This window comes from Oncorhynchus masou, chromosome 6 (genome assembly GCF_036934945.1).
Source record: "Oncorhynchus masou masou isolate Uvic2021 chromosome 6, UVic_Omas_1.1, whole genome shotgun sequence".
NCBI lineage: Eukaryota > Metazoa > Chordata > Actinopteri > Salmoniformes > Salmonidae > Oncorhynchus > Oncorhynchus masou.
Window position 1 is genome coordinate 35793303 of NC_088217.1, and position 15730 is coordinate 35809032.

Sequence of the window (15730 nt, forward strand, 5' to 3'; positions counted from 1 at the left end):
GAGACAACGATAAACAGCTGTCTCTGATTGAGAACCATATCAGGCCAACATAGAAATACAAAAAACCCTAGACCTATAACAACCCTAGACATACAAAAACCCTAGACAATACAAAAACTAGCGTACCCTGACGCTAGTCACACCCTGACCTAATCAAAATATAAAGAAAACAGAGATATCTAAGGTCAGGGCGTGACAATAACACCTGACATAACTTGTCATAACCTGTCAAAATATGGTCATAACACTGTCATGACAAATATATTTACACCTGTTGTGACCTACAATGTATTGCGTTATTTTATGGCTGATAATGACACCTACATAAGAGTGGCAAAACGTACCACACAAGGTAAAACATTCCATTACACCATAGCCTACTTGTCAACAGTATGTTTATGGTGTATTGGAATGTTTTACCTTCTGTGGTAGGTTTTGCCATTTTATGTAGGTGTCATAACCAGCCATAAAATAACGCAATATATTTCACAAGTCTAAATACGTGTCATGACAGTGTTTTGTCCATATTATGATATGATATGATTTCTCTCCAGTGTGCATTCACTGGTGATCGTTTCATTCACCTTTTGTTAGAAAGACATTTCCAAAAAAATAGTCCTTATGTGGTCTTTCCCCTTTGTGAATCATCATATGCAATATCAGGCTCTCATTTGAGGTATTTACCATATTCTTCACACATATGGTTTCTCTACAGAATGAAGTGGTTGGTGGGACGCTTGTTTATTGGTTGATTTAAAGCATTTTCCACACAATGTGTACGGTCTCTGCCCAGTGTGTCTCCTCATATGCATTATTAGGCTTGGACGTTGAGTAAAGCTTTGGCCACATACTTCACACTGATATGGTTTCTCTCTATTGTGAATTCTCTGGTGGATGATTGGTTGAGCATGTGCACTTATTATTTTTCTCCTGTGTGTCTTCACATGCCACTCCACATGTGATTTTGGTTGAAACATTTGCCACAATCATTGCACCTACCGTATAGCATTTCTCCCCTGTGTGAATCATTATGTGTGTTTTTAAGCCTCGTTGTTGTCTGAAGCATTTGCCACATTCTTTGCACCTATATGATCTGTTTAGTGTTAATCAACATATGCTTTTGCAGGTTTCCTGTATTGTGGAAGCATTTGCCACAAACATTGCATTGGTTTTGTTTCTTTCCAGCATTTATTATTTTATACTTTTGTAAAAGACTTGCTTGCATAAAGCATTAACTGCATACAGGACACCTGTGAGATCCCTCCCCTGTCTATGCCCAGAATGGCACTTTCGGCCTACTGCTTTTCCTGATGCCAGAAGAGACATGGGAGCTTTGTCCTTTCTTTGCCTGTGCTATCTTTGATTTGTGAAGCTTTAACTCTAACATTTCACTTCTTCACAGTTTGGTTCTGATTCTCCGCTTTGCATCAGGTTCTGTTTGATAGTTGTATTAGTGGGTAGACAGTTCCTCTCTCTGTTCTCCATAGCTTGGGTTTGGTATTGATGTGAGGGCTATGGTGGGTCCAGGCCACAGTCACTTTTCACACATGGAGTAATGAATATGAACTCTATGGGAGGGTTTCCCAACCCTGGTACACCGAGTACCCCCAACAGTACACATTTTTATTGTAACCCTGGCCATGCACACCTGATTAAACTTGTCAACTCATCACCAAGCCCTCAATTAGTTGAATGAGGTGTGTTTGGCCAGGGCTACAATGAACATGTGTACTGTTGGGGGTACTAGAGAACCAGGGTTGGGAAACACTGCTCTATGGTGTCAGACTCCAGTTCTTAAAGCTGCTCTTCCTCCTGACTGGTCCTGAGCTCCCGTTCCTTTTTAATCTCTATGGGCTCTGGGTCCTCCTGCCCCAGACTGGGGCTCCACTACTGATCACAGTGCTGCTGCTCAGGGGGAAACTCCTCTGCAGGCAGAGCGCAACTGAGCTGCTGAGGGTCTGGAAGGAAAATAGGGAATAGATAACTGTGATGACACAAGATGTACAATAATGTATTCTAAATCACTGTAGGCTTGTGGTTTGATACTAGCTAAGACATATGCAAAATAACAGATAGCTATAGTGACACGTGTGCTAGACCTAATTTATCCAATAAGAAAGCAAGCAACCAATGGTACACAGAAACAAACAAATATGTAGTGTTGCTTCAATGTTTCATCAACCATACACAAACCCTTCACATGCTTGCTAACCAAATATAATGAAGAGTTCAATGTACAATGTCATAGACGCAACCGAGAAAACACCACCTCTTCCTTCCTAATCTGACCCTTGAATCTTCGTCCACCAACCTTTCTTTGGAGGGCATATAAATGCTGGCCCTTGCACTCTGAGTCCTATGTCTTCTGCCACACATCAATCATAACTGCACTAATCTTACATTTGGCCTTACCTCTACCCAATGGAGCAAGAATATCAATTATATCTTGTTTTAACGCCCTTTTGGCTACCTGGTCTACTATTTTATTCCCGGTCACTCCTGAATGGGCTGGGACCCAGCATAAGCTCATTCACTACTACAGCCTCTTTCGATTCTCGCAGAGTTTCCAAACAACCACTGCAGTATGGGGTTCGTCAATAGTTCAATAGTTACCACACCACAAAGTCATAAAACCCGCCTAATTCTACAATTGATCGTAAAATAAAATGTTGTTTGAAACCCAACTCTAACCTTAACCACACTGATAAAATTAATAACCAAAAGCATATTTTTGTTTTCATCAACTTTTACGACATCAAAAGACTATTCTGACTTTGTGGCTGTGCTATCTAGTGGAAACCCTTGGTCAGAGAGGAAGAAACGAAGCGATATGTTTCGCTCTCGACAAAATCTGTCCAAAATAAACCCAATGCGTTTCTATGGTTTTATTTTGGACCTAAGCTTCTCGCCTGTCTTCCCGCCTTTGGGACAACGACTCAGGGAGGAGACATGAGCATCTTGTCATTATATACTGATCACTGATATGGTGCACAACATGTGGTGCAGATGTAAACAACACCATAGAGAATGATAGAGGCATCCAGTGGCCAAAAGGCCAATTAAAATGGGCAGCGCCATTGAGGGCTTCCATCGTTTTAATCTAGTCAACTCTTCCAACTTCATTAGCTGATCCCTCCTGGTGACCCTGTTGGAGTCTTGTCCAACTGGGTCATTAGGAGGGATCAGCATATCTTGAAGAAGAAAATTGACTAATTGAAAATGGAGATAGCCTCAATGCCACTGCCCATGCTGTCACAGACACTACAATGGTACAGCTGTCACAGACACTACAATGGTACAGCTGTCACAGACACTACAATGGTACAGCTGTCACAGAAACTACAATGGTACAGCTGTCACAGAAACTACAATGGTACAGCTGTCACAGACACTACAATGGTACAGCTGTCACAGAAACTACAATGGTACAGCTGTCACAGAAACTACAATGGTACAGCTGTCACAGACACTACAATGGTACAGCTGTCACAGAAACTACAATGGTACAGCTATCACAGAAACTACAATGGTACAGCTGTCACAGACACTACAATGGTACAGCTGTCACAGACACTACAATGGAACAGATATAAAGATGAGTCCTCTATCTAACTATGAATAACACAGCGGCCTACTTCCGCTGTGTGACTGGAAAATTGCATTTCTGCCACTTACTGGACTAATTTTATTTTACTTTTATTATGAAGACACCTTTTGTCATAAAACATTTTGATAACCAAATCAAACTGCATAGGGAGATAAAATATAGATAAAATATTCTGGTTAAAATTCTTATTTTAGATGGGTTATTCTCTGTCTCTCTATCTCTTTCTGGCGGTCTCTCTCTCTCTCTGTGTTTTGAGTATTGGCTTAGTAATATACCTCTGTCAATCAGCAAGCATATCAGAAGAACTATCAAGAGAGACACTACATCAAGAGAAACATCAACAGTATAACTTTACACAATAGTTTATGTTGCAGTCATTGTGTCCCAGATTGTAGAAGTGTTGGTTGGATAATGGTCGGTTGGTCGGTAACCGGTTTGAGGACATAGTCCTGAGAGGGGAGACAGTGTTAGAATGTGTTTTGCATTGTCGAAAAGGCCCATGGAGTTGGTGGAATAATCCTTTAATTCATTGCCATTTACTCAGCTCGGCCAGGGGCGCTTTAATTAGGTCACGTGGAAATGTCCGACAGATCTCAACTCCATAAAAGGAGGAAATTGCCATCGCCTGATCTCGCTGCTTTCTCTTCCTTAACTCCATTTGATCCAGAAGTTCTGTGCATCCATGAATCCACACTACTCAGTAAATATACCACTTTATGGTTAAAGGAATTCCTGCCTCAGTCTCATCCATTCCTCTGTCACCTGACATGTGACCACCTGTTCACCTTCACTGTCAGTCATCCTACCTGTCCAGCTACCCACACAGATTCCATTAATCTTTCAGCATCTTATTCCAGGAACTCAGTCAGAGCTAAGTGTTTAATGTAGCTGACACAAAACCATTTTTCTATAAGATCTTTTGGTCACAATTCCGTGCTTATCTCTCCATATGGCAGACACTGATTAAATGTTCAATAGATTTTTTGATGACACTTCACAGCAACGACACAATCTGTTTTCAAACCACTATATTGATTATCTTTGACATAGTACTCTGCCATCTAACGGCATGCTATTGTATTGCAGTCCTTTGAGTAGTGGAGTAAAAATAATAATGATATTGTGTGAACGCAATATTACTGTGAAAACAGCTGTCCGTATTCTCCCAATCACTATAGCAGGTGATTGCAAATATAGGGAAAAGTCAGGTCTTCTCATAAAAAAATAATAATAATGTGCATTAACACAGAGTAAGATAATACCGGTATTGTACTGCACTATTCTTACTAGGGAATATATTCTTGTTCACTGTTATTGAAATGAAAATCATTTGGAGTCAATCAATCAATTTTGCTATAAGTGATTTCTTATTAACATGTCACGCATTACGTTCTACGCACGTGCCCCTGCACTTTTGACTAGAAAGCCCCTAGCGTGAACCTGCCAACGCCCGCCGCAGAGACACAAATAAAGAGGATACGGTACGGAAAATGACTATTTTTAATAAATTAGTTCTTCACGTATAGTAGCTAGTTACTATCGGTGTTATAACTAACATGTCACTATCAACGTATGTATCTGGTTGTTTACTTAATTGGAGATCAAATGTTTGCTTTTGTCATCTCATTCAACAACAGCATCCGCTTGGTAGCCAATCTTAACGTCGTTTACTACGGTAGCTACTGCAAACTAGCGAAAGGAAGCCGCTAGCCAAACTAACTAGCTAAATCAACGCTAATCAGACTTTTTCAATTAAATGATAACTAACGTTATCTAAATGAGCTAGTGGATTAATGTACTTAAAGCAATCGATCTGACAGGGTTTGTATGAAAACAATTAAGTTACGTTAATCTGTTTCTTCATCGTTGATTGACACTGTTACTACTAGCTGTTAGCTAGCCAGGGTGCTAGCTGGAATGGCGATGGTCGCTCTCTGCTTAAAACCGCCTGGGAGGGTAGTTAACGTTACTGCTAGGAGGAAGCCAGGAGGAATGATTGAACGATGGTAGCCAGCACATAGATGTTTCCATTATTTCATGACAACGTAGCGTGTAATGTTACCTAGTCAGGAGTGTTATTATTTTGATTGTTGACCATTTCTCTACCAATGTTTTAGAATTGTCAGACAGATAGATTAGGCCATCGAATAGTAGCTACGAGCCATCTTTAATTAGCTAGCTGGTTAGCTCATGGTTAGTTAATACATGGATAGTGGTACATCGGGTATATGGTTGTGTAAAGCTGATTTGTTTTTTTTTGTCCCCTTCCACAGTGCCATTCAGTCAGTACTGATAGAAAAGCAATTCAACCAAACTCTGACTTTGTGGTACATTGATTTTATTTGTTTGGTGTACTGTACTTATTGACAGACTAGCGTTACATTCAGAAAAAGGCATAGACCTTTAAAAGAAGTATGGTTATATGGGTTGGCTAGCAGTACGTGAGTCAGTGTGTTTTCTACATAGGCTGTAGGAAGAAAACAGGGAGGCTGTGAAAGATCACTAAAGCCTTTCAGAGTGAGTAAATCCGGTGTAATACCAGACACCGCCTTGCAGATAGAGCTGCTTTTGGTAGTCTATACTGCACAGCATTGTACTGTAAACCCAGATGGGAAAGTCCCTGAAAGTCATTGCACAACTGCATTGTGTGTCCCTCTGCCCCTTCTGTAAAAGTGTCATAGGTGGGAGAACCCCTGCATCTGCAAAGGGGTGGGATGGTGAATCTTCTATTGACATTCTTGGAATATCTGGGCATCCTAGCATTAGTTCAACATTAGTGTTTGGAGCTGGAGACAACACTTTACTGTTGTGATAATGATTGCATCAGCCTTAATCCACTCATTTGTGTTTGTAGGCCAGCCAGCACTCTGAAACAAGGCCAACCAAGGCAGTGAAAGTAGCTGACTGACAGAGCGGTGTAATCTGAGTCCACATAAGTGATAAATCCACATTGCTAGGTATTGGTTGGCAACTATTGAAGTTGTTTCCTTTCAACAGGCCAGAGGCCTACAGAAAATGACAACATTTTGGAGAGGTGTGTGGAACATATGGTATGACCAGCTCTATCGGGATGTGATTCCATGTTCTCACGGGCCTACATGCAACAAAGGTGGTGGCTGTTTATTGAAAACCCATACACTTGTCACTCTTCCTCTTGTCTGCTTGCTATCAGGAAGCATCATAATTATAGTAGGCATTAACCATGTTGAGTCACACATAGTGGCAAGTTGAGACACCGTTTTAGACCCAGCAAGCTGTTGGTTGAACATGCTCATTCGCTAGCTAGCCTTTTCAAGCAGAAATTTGCTTCCTGCAACACTAACTCAAAAAAGTTCTGGGACACTAAAGTCCATGGAGAATAAGAACACCTCCTCCCAACTGCCCACTGCACTGAAAATAGGAAACACTGTCACCACTGATAAATCCACCATAATTGAGAATTTCAATAAGCATTTTTCTACGGCTGGCCATGCTTTCCACCTGGCTACTCCTACCCCGGTCAATAGCACTGCACCCCCGACAGCAACTCGCCCAAGCCTTCCCCATTTCTCTTCCCAAATCCGTTCAGCTGATGTTCTGAAAGAGCTGCAAAATCTGGACCCCTACAAATCAGCCGGGCTAGACAATCTGGACCCTTTCTTTCTAAAATTATCTGCCGAAATTGTTGCAACCCCTATTACTAGCCTGTTCAACCTCTCGTGTCGTCTGAGATTCCCAAAGATTGGAAAGCAGCTGCGGTCATCCCCCTCTTCAAAGGTGGGATACTCTTGACCCAAACTGCTACAGACCTATATCTATCCTACCATGCCTTTCTAAGGTCTTCAAAAGCCAAGTCAACAAACCGATTACCGACCATTTCGAATCTTACCATACCTTCTCTGCTATGCAATCTGGTTTCAGAGCTGGTCATGGGTGCACCTCAGCCACGCTCAAGGTCCTAAACGATATCTTAACCGCCATCGATAAGAAACATTACTGTGCAGCCGTATTCATTGATCTGGCCAAGGCTTTCGACTCTGTCAATCACCACATCCTCATCGGCAGACTCGACAGCCTTGGTTTCTCAAATGATTGCCTCACCTGGTTCACCAACTACTTCTCTGATAGAGGTCAGTGTGTCAAATCGGAGGGTCTGCTGTCCGGACCTCTGGCAGTCTCTATGGGGGTGCCACAGGGTTCAATTCTTGGACCGACTCTCTTCTCTGTATACATCAATGATGTCGCTCTTGCTGCTGGTGAGTCTCTGATCCACCTCTATGCAGACGACACCATTCTGTATACTTCTGGCCCTTCTTTGGACACGGTGTTAACAACCCTCCAGGCAAGCTTCAATGCCATACAACTCTCCTTCCGTGGCCTCCAATTGCTCTTAAATACAAGTAAAACAAAATGCATGCTCTTCAACCGATCGCTGCCTGTCCAACATCACTACTCTGGACGGCTCTGACTTAGAATACGTGGACAACTACAAATACTTAGGTGTCTGGTTAGACTGTAAACTCTCCTTCCAGACTCACATTAAACATCTCCAATCCAAAGTTAAATATAGAATTGGCTTCCTATTTCGCAACAAAGCATCCTTCACTCATGCTGCCAAACATACCCTTGTAAAACTGACCATCCTACCAATCCTCGACTTCGATGTCATTTACAAAATAGCCTCCAATACCCTACTCAACAAATTGGATGCAGTCTATCACAGTGCAATCCGTTTTGTCACCAAAGCCCCATATACTACCCACCATTGCGACCTGTATGCTCTCTTTGGCTGGCCCTCGCTTCATACTCGTCGCCAAACCCACTGGTTCCATGTCATCTACAAGACCCTGCTAGGTAAAGTCCCCCCTTATCTCAGCTCGCTGGTCACCATAGCATCTCCCACCTGTAGCACACGCTCCAGCAGGTACAGTGCCTTGCGAAAGTATTCGGCCCCCTTGAACTTTGCGACCTTTTGCCACATTTCAGGCTTCAAACATAAAGATATAAAACTGTATTTTTTTTGTGAAGAATCAACAAGTGGGACACAATCATGAAGTGGAACGACATTTATTGGATATTTCAAACTTTTTTAACATATCAAAAACTGAAATTGGGCGTGCAAAATTATTCAGCCCCCTTAAGTTAATACTTTGTAGCGCCACCTTTTGCTGCGATTACAGCTGTAAGTCGCTTGGGGTATGTCTATCAGTTTTGCACATCGAGAGACTGACATTTTTTCCCATTCCTCCATGCAAAACTGCTCGAGCTCAGTGAGTTTGGATGGAGAGCATTTGTGAACAGCAGTTTTCAGTTCTTTCCGCAGATTCTCAATTGGATTCAGGTCTGGACTTTGACTTGGCCATTCTAACACCTGGATATGTTTATTTTTGAACCATTCCATTGTAGATTTTGCTTTATGTTTTGGATCATTGTCTTGTTGGAAGACAAATCTCCGTCCCAGTCTCTGGTCTTTTGCAGACTCCATCAGGTTTTCTTCCAGAATGGTCCTGTATTTGGCTCCATCCATCTTCCCATCAATCTTAACCATCTTCCCTGTCCCTGCTGAAGAAAAGCAGGCCCAAACCATGATGCTGCCACCACCATGTTTGACAGTGGGTATGGTGTGTTCAGGGTGATGAGCTGTGTTGCTTTTATGCCAAACATAACGTTTTGCATTGTTGCCAAAAAGTTCAATTTTGGTTTCATCTGACCAGAGCACCTTCTTCTACATGTTTGTGGCTTGTGGCAAACTTTAAACAACACTTTTTATGGATATCTTTAAGAAATGGCTTTCTTCTTGCCACTCTTCCATAAAGGCCAGATTTGTGCAACATACGACTGATTGTTGTCCTATGGACAGATTCTCCCACCTCAGCTGTAGATCTCTGCAGTTCATCCAGAGTGATCATGGGCCTCTTGGCTGCATCTCTGATCAGTCTTCTCCTTGTATGAGCTGAAAGTTTAGAGGGATGGCCAGGTCTTGGTAGATTTGCAGTGATCTGATACTCCTTCCATTTCAATATTATCGCTTGCACAGTGCTCCTTGGGATGTTTAAAGCTTGGGAAATCTTTTTTTGTATCCAAATCCGGCTTTAAACTTCTTCACAACAGTATCTCGGACCTGCCTGGTGTGTTCCTTGTTCTTCATGATGCTCTCTGCGCTTTTAACGACCCTCTGAGACTATCACAGTGCAGGTGCATTTATACGGAGACTTGATTACACACAGGTGGATTGTATTTATCATCATTAGTCATTTAGGTCAACATTGGATCATTCAGAGATCCTCACTGAACTTCTGGAGAGAGTTTGCTGCACTGAAAGTAAAGGGGCTGAATAATTTTGCGCGCCCATTTTTTCAGTTTTTGATTTGTTAAAAAAGTTTGAAATATCCAATAAATGTCATTCCACTTCATGATTGTGTCCCACTTGTTGTTGATTCGTCACAAAAAAATACAGTTTTATATCTTTGTTTGAAGCCTGAAATGTGGCAAAAGGTCGCAAAGTTCAAGGGGGCCGAATACTTTCGCAAGGCACTGTATATCTCTCTAGTCACCCCCAAAACCAATTCTTCCTTTGGCCACCTCTCCTTCCAGTTCTCTGCTGCCAATGACAGGAACGAACTACAAATAATCTCAAACTGGAAACGCTTATCTCCCTCACGAGCTTTAAGCACCAACTGTCAGAGCAGCTCACAGATTACTGCACCTGTGCATAGCCCACCTATAATTTAGCCCAAACAACTACCTCTTTCCCTACTGTATTTATTTTATTTATTTTGCTCCTTTGCACCCCATTGTTTTTATTTCTACTTTGCACATTCTTCCACTGCAAATCTACCATTCCACTGTTTTACTTGCTATATTGTATTTACTTTGCCACCATGGCCTTTTTTTGCCTTTACCTCCCTTAACTCACCTCATTTGCTCACATCTTATATAGACTTGTTTCTACTGTATTATTGACTGTATGTTTATTTTAGTCCATGTGTAACTCTGTGTTGTTGTATGTGTTGAACTGCTTTGCTTTATCTTGGCCAGGTCGCAGTTGCAAATGAGAACTTGTTCTCAACTTGCCTATCTGGTTAAATAAAGGTGAAAAAAAAATACAAGGCTTGGAGGGGCTAGATGTGGCAACACTGTCTGTTCTTGTCAGGCATATGACCTAAACAGTGCTATCTATCACTCTTTAACTTTGTCTCAACATCACCCCAGACAGTGTCCAGCTGCTTGGAGCCAGTGTAGGAGGAAAACACCCTGATCAGGCTGGTGTGTGTGTGTGTGTTGGAACAGAGGGATGGTTAGCCCCTCATCCTCAGGTTGTTGGAGTGTGGAAGGAAGATGTCCATCTGTGCATTAGATTGTGTTCACTCCCTCTCCCGTTCACTCTCTTGCTCACTTTGCAATATGACACTGTCTTGCTTTCTCTCACTCCCCCTCGCTCTCTTTCTCCCTTACACTCGTTGCTCATCCTCATTGCTACAGAGCTCTGCGGAGGCTCCACACATACCCATCTAGCGTCCCTCTGCCCCTATTGCCAGCCCCCCACTCCCTTGCCTGGAGAAGCTGTGGCCTAACCTCTGTTGAATAGGGCTGCAATGAGGGATTTTGGAACTCATGGTGATATCAAATATATGCAATATTACTGTGCATCGTAGACATTCTATTATTTTTTTTACTGAGATTGCACGCAATGCTGTATGGAATAATTTGTTTAATCCCCTAACTCTGGTATGTACACTGTCTTGTACCCTTGATATTTTCCTCATATCAGTTTTTGTAGTCCTTTCCAGTCATAGCCCCTGTCATCCCGTATACTGGTTGAAAATAGCAGATTTTGTCATTGATAAGTGCCTAAATTGGAACGCAGTGGCTGTACAGTAACATGCTATACATGTCAGAGCACAGGTTCTCCGCTTCACAGCGCTTTAGGTTTTGACTGACTGCCGTTCTGAACTTGAGCACTGCGTGTGGCAAGATGACGACCCTCACCCCTCCCGCTAATTGGGCTGCTTTTGCACATTTGTTGTTGTTGTTTGGGTGAGGGAACTGCTGTAAATTGAGAGGAGTCTGTTCTGAAAGATGAGATACTGCTTTGATGTCATACAAGCTAACCACACACCTATGAGTTGAAATGTGCATTTCACATTTCCATATTTGAAAAGTCATCTAATTTAGTGTCAACGTTTATTATTGTTAAGTTTGTTCCACAGTTACAAGGATGACAATGTATACCCTGGGTTGTCCTAAACAGAATTAACCTGTTTGTCGTATTGTGAAGAAAATGTGCCAAGGAACGCACACTTGAATCCACCCATGACTCTATTCTATGTGCACCAAAATCTGTTTGTCTGAAGTGCCTTTTGTAAGCCCAACAGTGGAAGATCGTATTTTATAACTTAGTTAGCCATGTTGGCAGTAGAATAAGCTTTAAATGATGCCCACCTGACCCAGATTGCAATTTATAATGGAACGTTTTTGTGTAGCATAAACATCAGTAATTGTGTTATGGTGGGGATGCAGGGCTGTGTTCCAAACAAAAAACTACAAGTGTGCTTGCTTCAGTTCCTCAATGGCAAAGCTAGGAGACCTATTTTTTTTTTAAAAAAAGGACCTTTTTTAATCGGTTTGTCGCTTAAGATTCATTTGACCGGTCATGCTTATCGGTCTGAAGGTTAATTTGCATAATTAGTGGAATTAAATTGTTGTGTGGGTATTTTCATGAGTCATCTCATTTATCACACGTGCATAGCATACACAGCCTTGCTTGTGGGGCAGAATAGCTATCACCTGTCAGACAGAGCGAGAGCACCTCCTCAAAAAGCTGGTACTGGTCATTGTGCAACAAATGATTCTAAATTCAATCCTGTGTTAACTGTTTTGATTTCTCTCCTGTTCTATTGGTTTTCATATCAACTTTCTTTCCTTGTCCAGAAGCCAAAGGCACACTCTTAGTCCTATATTATCATCCTAGTTATTGCTATTAGATTCCACCTCTTTCTACGTTTTCTAACAGATTTCTCCACATATTGAATCACTCACATTAGGTGCAGTGTTTAGAGCAGTATTTTCCTGCTAATTGTATTTTGGCGAATATTTGAAAATGTGGTTTTATTAGCTGCTTCATTATCAGAGGTGCATGTTCAATAATAGACTATAGCCTTTTGACAGTAAGATGATGTTTCCATTAAAGCTTGGTCGCAAATGGTTCTTCCAAATGGACAATGACCCCAAGCATACTTCCAAAGTTGTGGCAAAACGGCGTAAGGACAACAAAGTCAAGGTACTGGAGTGGCCATCACAAAGCCCTGACCTCAATCCTATTGAACATTTTTGGGCAGAACTGAAAAAGCGTGTGTGAGCAAGGAGGCCTACAAACCTGACTCAGTTACACCAGCACTGTCAGGAGGAATGGGCCAAAATTCACCCAACTTATTGTGGGAAGGCTGTGGAAGGCTACCTGAAACATTTGACCCTCGTTAAACAATTTTTTTAAAGGCAATGCTACTATATACTAATTGAGTGTATGTAAATGTCTGACCCACTGGGAATGTGATGAAAGAAATAAAAGCTGAAATAAGAATCACTACTAATATTCTGACATTTCACATTCTTAAAACTAAGTGGTGATGCTAACTGACCTAAGACAGGGAATTTTACTAGCATTAAAATGTCAGGAAGTGTGAAACTGAGTTTAAATGTATTTGGCTAAGGTATATGCAAATTTCCAACTTCAACTGTACATAGAGTTTATATCACTAGCCACTAATGTTTACATAATTTTGCTTTACTCATACATAAACTGTACTCTATTCTACTGTTTTAGTATATGCAACTCCAATATTTCTCATCCTAATATTTATAGATAATTTAAAAAAAAATAACTTTTAGGTTGTGTGTATTGATGTGAATTGTTAGATATTACTGCATTGTTGGAGCTAGAAACAAGCATTTTGCTAGACCCGCAATACAATCTGCTAAACATGTTTATGTGACATAAAATTTGATAGTTTATGCCTGCCCAAACCCCGCTACCATGGGGCACTCTTAACAAAGTTGGCATCAGCAAACCGCTCGCCCACATAACTCCATACACGTGGTCTGTGGTTGTGAGGTCGGTAGGACGTACTGCCAAATTATCTAAAAAGACATTGAAGGCAGCTTATGGTAGAGATTTGACCATTACGTTTTCTGGTAACTGCTCTGGTGGGCATTCCTGCAGTCGGCATGCCAATTGCACACTCCCTCAACTTGAGACATCTATTGTGGTGTTGTGTGACAAAACTGCACATTTTCAAGTTGCCTTTTATTGTCCCCTGCACAAGATGCACCTGTGTAATGAAATGCCACACCTGTCAGGTGGATGGATTATCTTGGCAAAAGAGAAATGCTCACTAACAGGGAAGTTACCAAATTTGTGCACACAATTTGAGAGGAATACGTTTTTGGGTTATTTTATTTCAGCTCACGAAACCAACTTTTGACATGTTGCATATTTTTGTTCAGTGTAAATAGAAACATTTAAATGTGGCCTTACCAGAAGAACTATAAAAAGTTAGATTAAATGACCAGGGTAGCAATTGAAAGAGAACACCTTTAGAAGATGGGGAAAATCAGACCCAAAAAACATTAACAAGATTTTTTTGGAGTGGTTGAAAAAAAAGAGTTTATTTTTTACTCCAACCTAAGTGTATGTTAACTTCCTGACTTCAGCTGTATATGGGGCAGCAGCCTCTAGGTACAGGGTTACGTAACCGGGTGGAAGCTGGCTAGTGATGGCTATTTAACAGTCTGATGTCCTTGAGAGAGAAGCTGTTTTTCAGTCTCTTGGTCCCAGCTTTGATGCACATGTACTGACTTCTCCTCCTGGATGAACAGGCAGTGGCTCAGGTGGTGGTTGTTCTTTAACTTTTTGGCCTTCTTGTGACATTGGGTGCTGTAGGTGTCCTGGAGGGCAGGCAGTTTGCCCCCAGTGATGCGTTGAGCAGACCGCACAACCCTCTTGAGCCCTGCTGTTGCAGGCGGTGCAGTTGTCGTACCAAGCGGTGACAGGATGCTCTCAATTGTGCATCTGTAAAAGTTTGAGGGGTTTAGGGACCAAGCCAAATTTCCTCAGCATCCTCAGATTGAAGAGGCACTGTTGTGCCTTTTTCACCACACTGTCTGTGGGTGGACCATTTCACATTGTCAGTGACGTGTATGACGAGGAACTTGAAGCTTTCTACCTGCTCTACTGTGGTTTCGTCAATGTGGATAGGGGCATGCTCCCTCTGCTGTTTCCTGGTGTCCACGATCAGCTGCTTTGTTTTGTCAACATTGAGTTATGTTATTTTTCTGACACCACACTCCCAGGGCCCTCCTCTCTAGGCTGTCTCGTTGTTGGTATTCAGGCCTACTACTGTTGTCATCTGCAAACTCGATTGAGTTGGAGGTGTGCGTGGCGGACAACAAACATTGCACCTTTTCTATGGACATTTGAATGTACTGAGATACCGTGACAAGATCCTGAGGCCCGTTGTCGTGCCGTTCGTCTGCCACCATCACCTCATGTTTCAGCATGATAATGCACGGTCCCGTGTCACAAGGATCTGTACACAATTCCGGGAAGCTGAAAATGTCCCAGTTCTTCCATGGCCTACATACTCACCAGACATGTCACCCATTGAGCATGTTCGGGATACCAGTTACTGCCAATATCCAGCAACTTCACACAGCCATTGAAGAGGGGTGGGACAACATTCCACAATCCACAATCAACAGCCTGATCAACTCTATGCAAAGGAGATGTGTCACGCTGTGTGAGGCAAATGGTCACACCAGATACTGACATCTAATCCACGCCTCCTAATATTTTTATATATATATTTTTTTAAATCTGTGACCAACAGATGCATATCTGTATACCCAGTCGTCAAATTCATAGATTAATGTCTTATTTATTTCAATGGACTGATATCCTTATATGAACTGTAACTCAGTAAACATCTTAAATTGTTGTTAGATTTGTTTATGTGTGTATATAGGCCATTTTCTAAGAGTGTAAGGGATTAAAGTGACACCTAACCATTGAGTTAATCGTTTACCCCAGAGACTTTTGTAGCTATTCAATGTTTGGAACCACGATAACAAGCATGCTGAAGTTTGTAT

At 41.7% G+C, this 15730-nt stretch overlaps 1 protein-coding gene across 2 annotated transcripts in view; it reads left to right on the plus strand.

Annotated features, from left to right (window-relative positions):
- Positions 1-5001: 5001 nt before the first annotated feature.
- Positions 5002-15730, plus strand: part of cdc42 (cell division cycle 42) — a 39789-nt gene continuing 29060 nt past the window's right edge. For both annotated transcript variants that reach the window (XM_064968556.1, XM_064968557.1), the window contains exon 1: positions 5002-5088. The gene's annotated coding sequence lies outside the window, so the exon portion shown is untranslated. The remainder of the gene's footprint in view (positions 5089-15730) is intronic.